We start from the raw sequence: 10,712 nt of genomic DNA on the forward strand, positions 1-10,712 counted from the left end.
AATGTCTTAAAGTTGAAACAATCAATGCACAGTTACCTATGATTTAATTCAAGACATATTAATAAAAATCATAGATCTATCAAAATTTACTCTAATAATGATATGAGAAAATTATTTGAGAACAAGATTAAAAATTCAGAGATTTTCTAATAATCACATAGATAACCTCTCCACACTTAATATGTACATTGTCCTCAATGTACAAAGATAGTTAATAACAATATAGGCATAATATCAGAAGAGAGGAAGAGAAGCGGAACTGCCCTGAATATTTGGATGAGATCCTTGGGGTAGCGAGAGCAAGAATTGTAAAGAAAGCCTAATAAAAGGCATGATTCTGAGGTAATAATAAGAAAATAAACACCATTGTAAAAGAGAATTAAGGGATAATGCGATAATAATCATAAAGATAAATAGATTTATAAAACATAAGTCTTCGAAAATAAATAAGACACGATAAAATTTAAATAAAAATAAAAATAAAAGTAAAAATAAAAATAATAGTAAAATAAAGGGACTCAAAAGTCCTCATCATCAGAGTCGTGAGCCGGTGGCACTGGAGAGGAGATGTGGAGCTGGTGGAAAATTTTTCGGAGAGTGGCATCGATGCTGTCGAATCACTCGAAACATTACTGCTCAAAACGGGTGAATCGCTCGGATAAGTCTGTCAAAGTAGTAGCAGGAGGGCGATGACGAGACGGTGGTGGTGGTGGGGTGGGTGAAGCCGTGTAGTGCGCGGTGGGGAAGGGGATGGAAGGGAAAAATAAAGGAAGGGAAAGGGAAGAAAGGAGAGGGGGAAGAAAGAAAGAGAAATGGAGAGGTAGGAGGGAAGGAGGTGGTCGGCTGGCGGTGCTGGTGTCCGGAATAGGGCATCGACATGGGGAGAGAAGTTTGGAGGGTTTCGGTGGCTAGGGGGAGAGTTAGGGAAGAAGACAAGGAAAAAAATTAAGGTTTAGGAGGGGGGCTTAAAAAGGGGCACGGCCGTGTGAGACCCATGTTAGTCCACATGTCACATGCCCATATGGCTCGCATCTAGCCCGTGTTTATCGCAAAATTTAAATGTCTAATCCTCACAGGGCTTGGGGACACACCCGTGTGGTCAGGCCGTGTGGTGTACATGGTCGCATCGCATGCCTGTGTGTAAGGTTCTTTGCTTTTCCCACACCCGTGTGGTACTTCACATGCCCGTGTGTCCGAACACACGGCCGTGTGCCTTGCCTGTGTGGCTCCCTAAATTAATTATAAATTGAAATTTCAGCTCCAGTTTTCACACGGTCGTGTCACACAGCCGTGTGGATTGAATTTATGGCCGTGTGGCTTGATACTTGGGGAATTTTTATCATTGTTTCCACACGGCCAAGGACACGCCCGTGTGTCTAGGCCGTGTGGGCCACTGTACCTGCACAAAAACACTAAAAATAGCTAAAATAAATGAGTTAGTGGTGTTAGTGCTCGGGTTGCCTCCCGATAAGCGCTTATTTAGAGTGTAAGCTCGACTTACCTCTCATTCGCATGATTACGGTTGATTGAGGAGTTGAAACTCCTTACTTTTTCTATCAATTCTATTATCCTCATAAAGTTTAAGTCGAGTAATATTCACCTTGAAAGTGTCAAATTGAGAATGATTTACCTTGACTGTACCGTATGGGAAAACATTTAGTACCGTGAAGGGAGTCGCTCCGTTTGTATTAAGCTCTGAGGTAGATATTTGGGGGTCCTTTTCATCTAACAATACTTTATCCCCAGCCTTAAATTTCATTGTTTCATTCCTACGCTTATCGAGGTGTCGCTTTGATTCATCGTGTGCTTTTGGTTTCTCCTTGACATTTGTTCGCCATTCATCTAGTTCATCGATCTGAAGCCTTCGTTTTTTATGAGTTGCTCTGTTTTTGTTGCATAGATTAGACTGGAGCTCCATCATGTTCTTCCTAGGGGAGTCCTGCAAAAGAGGTTTAGTTGCAACATTATTTAGGTTAATAGAACTTAAATAATCATCTCGATTACTAGATATTTTAGCAGAATCACGAGCTTGAAGTTTGATTGTGTCATCACCTACACGAAGTATCAATTCACCTGTGCCAACATCAATGATAGTCCTAGCAATCGCTAAAAAGGGTCGTCCTAAAATCAAAGGCACGTCACTATCCTCTTCCATCTCTAAAACAACAAAATCAATTGGGAATATAAATTTATCAATTTTAACAAACATGTCTTCAATAATACCTCTAGGGAATCTGATTGTTTTATCTGCTAATTGAATGCTCATGCTAGTTTGTTTGGGTTTCCCAAGATTTAGTTGTTTAAACATTTTATAGCGCATGACATTAATACTTGCCTGTAAATCAACCAAAGCATTGTTAACGTTTAAACTACCAATTAAACAAGAAATCGTAAAACTTCTTGGATCTTTCAATTTGTTGGGTAGCTTATTCTGTAGAATGGCTGAGCAAACTGCGTTTAATTCCACATGCGACGCCTTATCCAACTTCCGCTTATTTGCTAAAAGCTCCTTTAGAAATTTAACTGCGTTTGGCATCTGTGAAAGAGCTTCAATAAATGGTAAGTTAATATGTAATTTCTTTAATAATTTAAGAAATTTACCAAATTGTTCCTCCGTGTGGTCTTTCCTTGTTGCACTGGGGTATGGCACATGAGGTTCATATTCTCTACTTACCGGTTTTTGCTCACTGTGGTCCACCTTATCTTTACCTTTACTTACCACAATTCCTTGCCTCAGTTCTGGTTCAGGTTCAACTAACCCTTCGTCATCTCACATAGTAATCGCATTAAGCTGCTCCCTTGGGTTAGTTTTAGTATTACTTGGCAAGCTACCTTGTGGTCGTTGGAAAATTAACTTAGTAAGCTGTCCTATTTGAGTTTTGAGCCCTTAAATCGACGCTTGTTGATTTTTAAGTGCTGTTTTGGTATTCTAAAAATGAGTTTCTAACACCGAGATGTATTTCGTTAGCATCTCCTTAGGGTTCGGCTTCTTTTCCTGCTGGTAAGGTGGTTGTTGAAAACCTGGAGGATGTTGTGGCCTTTGATTTCCTTGGCCACCCCACGAGAAATTGGGATGGTTCCTCCAACCTACATTATAAGTGTTACTGTATGGGTTATTTTAAGGTCTAGAATAATTATTACCTATATAGTGGACTTGTTCCTCCTCGATGGTAGGGTTGAGGAATTGATATTCAGTGTTATGTATTCCTTCTCCATTTGAATCACACCTTATCACTAGATGTACCTGAGTAGAACCATACAAACCGTCAATCTTTTTATTTAAAAGTTCTACCTAGTTAGATAACATAGTAACAATGTCGAGGTTGAAAACACCAGCAGCTTTCGTCGGCTTCGTTCTCATGCCTTGCCACTGATAGTTATTCAGTGACATCTCTTGTGACATCCCAAAATTTGACCATAGTCGGGAAGTGGTTTCGGGACCGCTAAACCGAGTCACCGACATGTTCGAACGTAATATTTATTGTCTAGAATATGTGAAAAATGCATGTGTGAATTTTGAATTCTTTGATTTAGTTAATTTGATTGTGAATTGAAAGAAAAAGGACTCATGTGAAAGGATTTAAATATATGTGGCTAATTTTAAGAGATTAATAAAAGGATGAAGTAAAATAAATGGACTTGCATGTCAAATAGCCCATTCCTAAGGCTAGTGGCCGGCCATGTCAAGAGTGATGGGCAAGGGAAAACATGTTTCAAACATGTTTAGTTAATGGATTATGCTTGAAAGAATAAAGAAATGAAATTGAAAAAAAAAAAGGGATATGATGAAAACAAAAGAGAAAAAAAAAGTGTCCATCCTCTCATCTTTTTTTTGCTTGGCCGAATATACTAAGAAGAAAGGGGGAAAAAGCTTGAGAAAAATCAGCCATGGGAGCCTACTAGACTAAGGTGTTTTGATACAAGAAGGTATGTTTTATGCCACTCTTGAAAATGCATGCATGATTTGGAGGATTGATTCAAAATTTTCCTTGAATCTCGAATCGAAACTAGGTTGTTAGGTGAGTTAAATTTCGGCCATGAATGTTGTCTTCCTTGGTAAGTGTTTTGATGTTGTTGTGATGAAAGCATGGAGATGAGTGAGTTGAATGTTTAACAAAAGGAAATTTTGTGCCATTGAGTTCTTGTTGTTATGTGTGTGTGTGTGAATGAGTATTCGGCCATGCTATAGAATTTATGTTGCAAAATGATTAATGCTTAATGAGATGTATAATAGTACTTGTGAATGAGCTTGAGGGTATTTAAACAATTAGACATAAAAAGTGTGGTAATGAGGTTGAAAATTGTTGGATGATTAATTGGGTAAGGAATGAAGCATTCGGCCATATGGGGTATGAATGGGCATAGGTGTTAAATACTTTGTATTGGAAATTTTGATAATAAGTAGCAATAAATTAAGATGAGATTGAGTAAATTTTCAGCTTAGTTGTGCTAAGTATTCGGCAATAACCAAAATAATGCATGTGAATGCCGTATGTTTGTGTTTGATGGAGAGGTAAATTGTTTGATTCAGCTCAAGAGCAAAGGGAACTAAATTGGACAAAGGAAAGGAGAAAGCAAACGAGTAGCCGATTTGGAACCGTTCTACCCCAAACAAGGTAAGTCGTTAAGCACATATGTTTGATATTGCTCAAATGATTGGAAAATCTATGCAATTGTGTTTAATGGAATGCTATATATGTATGAATGAAATTGTATGTGTATGGAGTGATGACAATTGTTGAATGTAAAAGAAATAGTGAAATGTGTAGAAAGTTTGCTTCGGCACTAAGTGTGCGGGCAATACGTGTGTATGGTGACGAGATTGGCACTAAGTGTGCGTGCTGGAAATATATGGCACTATGTGTGCGATTTACTATGGCACTATGTGTGCGATTTACTATGGCACTATGTGTGCGATCCACTATGGCACTATGTGTGCGATTTACTATGGCACTATGTGCGCGATTTACTATGGCACTATGTGTGCGATTTACTATGGAACTATGTGTGCTATTCGCTATGGCACTATGTGTGCGAACATAATAAGCACTATGTGTGCCACATTCGGTTGTGGAAATAAATTGTGCATGAACGAGGTAAGTGATTGAGCTACCAACTAGATATCGAAATTGGGATTGTACGGTGTATGCATAAAATTATCTAGTACATTGTTGTTCCAACTTGTGGAAACGGATCCAAATCGATTGGGCTGACTTGGCGTTTGATTTGGTTGAAGGACTTGGCATGAGATCGAACCAAAAATTTAAGAAATTGTAGTATAGATTGTTATGGTTGGAAACATCGATTTTGTATTATTTGTTTATTCACTTATGATTGTTATTGTTGGATGGTAGAGTAGTGCTTACGACTTACTGAGTTATGTACTCATTTGGTGTGCTTATTTGTTGTTTATTTAGGTTCTTGATCCATTTTGCGTGCTTGGGACTGTCATCGGAGTCATCACACCGTCTAGCGACTTTTTGGTATCTTCTTCTTAGATGGTTTAAGAAAACATTTCGGCATGTATAGGCTATTATGTTTTGTTTGAACTTGGTATGTAAAATTTTGAATAGCCATGCGAAAATGGCTTATAAATGTTTTGAGCATAATGTTATAATCATTTGGTATGTATATGCTCATTAAGAGGCATGGAAGTGTTTGGCAATGACCAGCCATTAGAATGGGTCATCATGCTTATATTTTGGACCATATATGAAAAAGGGTGGTTGAATCATAGAAACTATGTGTTAGAGAAAGTCTACCCTAGAAAATGATGCTGGCAGCAACAGTGATGTGGATGTGAAAATCACTAAAAATAGTAGGAATGGAATTAAATAGTGAATAAATTATGTAAATGAACCTTGATGAATCTATTTTCATATGGAGGAAACGAAACGGTTATATGAGTTGTATGTTAAGAGATATTTGGGTTTTAGTGAAACAGGGCCAGAACGGTTTCTGGATTCCCTGTTCCTACTTTGAAAATTCATTATAAATTAACCAGAAATAATTAGGAGTCATACCATATATGTATAAATTCCTCCTTGAGTCTAGTTTCTATAGAAACAAACGGTACCAGTATTGAAGCCCTGCACAGGGAGTTATTCGAGTTGTAACGCATGAAGGTCAGTGTAGTCGGCCCCTGTAACATGGGAGAGTTTAACTAATAAACTGTACTAATTGGCTTGACCAAAAATTCTAGAAAAAAATCTGTAGATGGAAATATGAGTCTTGTTTCAGAAAAAATTTACAAATCTGATTTTCGAGTTGTAAAACTCAAGTTATGATTTTTGAAGTGACTAGTACACAGATTGGCAGCTTGTCTGGAACTTCTCAATAAGTGGTTTGAAGTCTGTTAACACCTCGTGTTCGACTCCGGCGACGGTCTCGGGTTCGGGGTGTTACATCTATTCAATAAATTCATAAACCTCTTCAGGTGTTTTCTTGTTCAATGTTCCACCCGCGGCTGCGTTGATAAGTTGCCTTGTTGAGGGGTTCACTCCATTGTAAAAAGTCTGAACCTGCAACCATAGAGGTAACCCATGGTGAGGGCACCTTCTTAATAGGTCCTTGTATCTCTCCCATACATCGTAAAGAGTTTCTAAACCCATCCTCACAAAAGAAGAGATATCATTCCTTAGTTTAGCCATTTTAGCCGGTGGAAAATATTTAAGTAAAAATTTTTCGGTCATTTGTTCCCAAGTAGTGATTGACCCTCGTGGTAATGAGTTTAACCACTATTTAGCTTTATTCCTCAATGAGAATGGAAACAACCGAAGGTGAATGGCATCGTCAGAAACGCCATTGATCTTAAAAGTGTCGCAGAGTTCCAGAAAATTCACCAAATGAGTGCTTGGATCCTCATCTTGCAAACCATCAAACTGAACAAACTGTTGTATCGTTTGAATCGTGTTAGGTTTCAGTTCAAAATTATTTGCAGCAATAGCAGGTCTAACTATACTCAATTCAGCTCCTGTTAAAGTAGGTTTAGCATAGTCATACATAGTAAGAGGAGTAGGATCCTGATTTACTAGGTTTGCAGCAACCACAGGAGGTAACGGATTATTTTGATTATCAATCATCTCCTCGGTTGTGGTTTGAATATCGTCCTTTTGTCCTTCTTCTATGTATCGTAGACTTCACCTTGTATCTCTTCGGTTTCTACGAACTGTACTTTCGATCTCACTATAAAAAAGTAGAGGTCCTGACGGGTTTCTTCTAGTCATAAACTATAAAAACATGCCAAAAGTAAATAGAAGAAAATTTAATAATTTAAGCAAAAATAAAATTAAATTGCAATAAAAATAAAAAATGGATAAAGTAATAAAAATTAAGCGTTCCTAATATCTTAGTCGCCGGCAACGGCGCCAAAAACTTGATGGTCATAAAACTAAATAAAAATTCGACTTAAGGCAAGCGCACCTATCGAACAGTAGTATAGTTATGGTGAGACCGGAAATATCGTATCCATGAGGACTAAAAGTACTAGTAATTACTATCTTTTTATTATCTAGCCTAAGAATTAAATGATGTTTTTAAACTAAACTAATTTTCTAATTAAACTAAGATTACGACAGAGATGAAAGTTGGAAAAAAACCAATGGAGAAGACAATACCCAAGAAAGAATCCATCTAGACTTCACTTATTACCTTTGACTTAGACGATTTATTCACTTGACTTATTTCGTAGAAATCCCTGATTTATGTTATTTTCCCTTTTGAGACTAAAAACAGCTGACTCTAGGTTGATTAATTGAAATCTCTTTCTAATTAAAACCCTTATTGTCGTATTAACTCAATATATGGATTCTTTTATTAGATTTGACTCTAATCCGGTATCTTTATGTCGTCCTATCTCTAGGATTGCATGCAAATCTAGTTAATTATGAATGATCTACTCTTAAACAGGGACTTTTGCTCCTGAATAAGCACATCAAGAACCTGAATTAATATCCTGGAATATCAAAGCAATGGTTAAAACTTACAATTAAGAATAAGAACAAATATTTATCATATAAATCAAAGAGTAATAAGATTCGTCTTAGGTTTCATCTCCCTTAGGTATTTAGGGGGTTTAGTTCATAATAATAATAGAAAACATCTCAAAGTTTGGAAAACAACAAAACATAAAGAACTCTAAGAACTTTTAGGAAATTGGATGGAAATCTTTAGTCTTAATGTAGATCCTAGCTCCGAGGTGATTCCAATGGCTATTTGCGAGTATTTTCTATCTCCAACTCTGTGTGTCCCCTTTAATTCTCTTCTAGGGTGTTTATATAGGCTTTAGAATGCTTCAAAACCCTTAAAAGTGACATTTTTTCGATTAGAACTAGAATTGGGCTGGACTGTGCCACGGCCATGTGCCACGCCCGTGTGCAAGTGCTCAAGTCGTGTGTAATTCTGAGTTGGTTTCTAGTCGACATGGCCATGACACACAGGCGTGTGGTTTGCTCGTGTACCTCACACGGGCGTGTGGTTTACCTGTGTGGAAGTGCCTAGGTTGTGTGAAACACTATTTTAAGCCCAATTTGTCCATTTTTGGCCTGTTTCTTGCTCTTTTTGATATCCTAGCTCTCTTGAGTATAAAAACATGACATTAAAGGATTAGGAGCATCAATTCACTAAAATCAAGGAAAAATCATTCATAAGTATGCCAAGCATGAGACAAAAATATGTATAATTTACGGTTTATCAGACGGCGTTGTGCTTAATTTTTTTTGTGGCGTTTTTCAAAAAGCGCCACTAATGGTCGACCTATAGCGGCGTCATTTGAAAGTGTCGCTAATGCTCGATCTATAGCGGCGTTTTTTAGAAAGCGTCACTACTGCTCGATCTATAGCGGCGTTTTTCAGAAAGCACCGCTAATGCTCGATCTATAGTGGCATTTTTCAAAAAGTGCCGCTGATGCTAGATCTATAGCGACATTTTTTGTCTAAACGTTGCTAAAAACCTGTATTGCTGTAGTGCTACCTTGATGTAAAGAATGGGGCAGCAACAAGTCAACCAGATGGAGGCGTAGCACGTGTTTGTCGAAGACGTCAGGGATGCAATTGTTGCAAACTGTCAGATGGCGATGTCGATGAATGTAGAAATATATTCATGACGTCTTGAAACGTTTCGAGTTATGGAAACCATCGGTCACTGACCCGGTATACCACCTAAGTCCTACGGAGTTGATCTCCGAAACAGAAGGTACGATTGCAGGAGGTTCCAAACATTTCAATATCCATGTACACATGTCATGGCAGCTTCTACTAAAGTCTCGCTAAATTTTGAACAATTTATCGATGAGGTGTAAACCCTCGAGAGCACGTTGCATGTCTAGGAGAATTAGTTCCCTGCCCTTCCTGACCTATCTACATGAGAGGTGCCTCCGATGACTTTCAAAGTTTGTCCCAAACAAAGGGTTGCGTAGGAATCCAAAAGGTCATCTGCAATCATCTAGAATCCATAATGAAATGGACATTAGGGAGAAATTCGATAGGTAGCTGTGTGGCATATACAGATTAGCTGGTCATAATCAAAGTAAATGCCCACACCGAAACTATCATATTGGACAATCATCATGATTGGGTAAGAATTGAGTTAATGTACTCCAATATTGCAATGAATCTCAATTAAATAAATACAAAGTTTGTCTAAAATTTTTTGCAATTAATCTAATTTGAATTACAAAGTTAGTATAAAGTTTGTTGCAATTATATTTTTGTAGAATTAAATAAATACAAAGTTGACTATTTAAATTGCAAAAACCCTTAAAATTGATGGTTTGATGGTGTGGTCCTAAGGGTATATTTTTGTAGATGTCAACGTTCACGTTGCGGGTGATTACCGCGATCAACGTTCTCTTCACCTGCACGTAGGGGTGTGTGAAACATAGATGAAAAATCATATGCCTCAAACGCCATTGATGAACTTGAGCTGGGAGAAGTGGAGTACTACGGTAGATATGGGTCGGGAAGAGTCGAGTATTGCGGTGAATATGAGCCGGGAGGATTTGAATACTGCGGTGGTATTGGGCTGAAGATATCAAAGTCTGAATATTATAAAATATGTAAAAATTCATCACTTATTCACGAGTGGAAATACATATGATCGGTGGCTAATCGATGCCAAGAATAACATTCAATAAAGTGCCCAAGACTACAACAATATGAGGTATCCACCTATGTCCACTACAGAAGGATTTTTCGTCCGACAAAGTTCACGATACAACATAGCTAACACTGCGGACCCTCAACTGTATGAATGGATGCTATGCAAATTAGATAATATGGGTAAGTACATCAAGTGAACCTTGTTGTTGTTTGCTTTCGGCATAAGTACACCCCCTATAATGTGCATAATGTAAGCTCGAATGGCGTATATCACATCTTATTAATTGGCAATACTTGGTAAATGCTCAAAATTGACCTTTAGCCATGAAAACCTCAAACCCGTAAAATTTCCTTCACTGAGCGAGCGTCTAAGTAAGTTATAGCAAAGGGCGGCTGACTTAGAGATCGAACTTACGCCCGTGACCGCATTCCCATCAATAAGGAGCCCAAGCTGCAGTGCAACATCTTGTAGAGTGATGGTGCACTCCCTACACGACAAATGAAATGTGTGGGTCTTCGGATGCCATTGCTCAACCAAAGCAGATATTAAGTCATATCGCAAATCAAAAGTCCGGATCAATGCTGTTGATCCTAATCCGGCTAACTCCAAGTATG

The 10,712-nt window shown here is 38.0% G+C and overlaps 1 non-coding gene across 1 annotated transcript; it reads left to right on the top strand.

Moving 5' to 3' along the window:
• Positions 1 to 6,537: 6,537 nt before the first annotated feature.
• LOC128280075 (small nucleolar RNA R71) lies at positions 6,538 to 6,644 on the top strand. Its single transcript, XR_008270256.1, has one exon. It is a non-coding gene; the product is annotated as a small nucleolar RNA R71 (small nucleolar RNA).
• The last annotated feature ends 4,068 nt before the right edge of the window (positions 6,645 to 10,712 follow it).

Source organism: Gossypium arboreum, chromosome 8 (genome assembly GCF_025698485.1).
Source record: "Gossypium arboreum isolate Shixiya-1 chromosome 8, ASM2569848v2, whole genome shotgun sequence".
NCBI lineage: Eukaryota > Viridiplantae > Streptophyta > Magnoliopsida > Malvales > Malvaceae > Gossypium > Gossypium arboreum.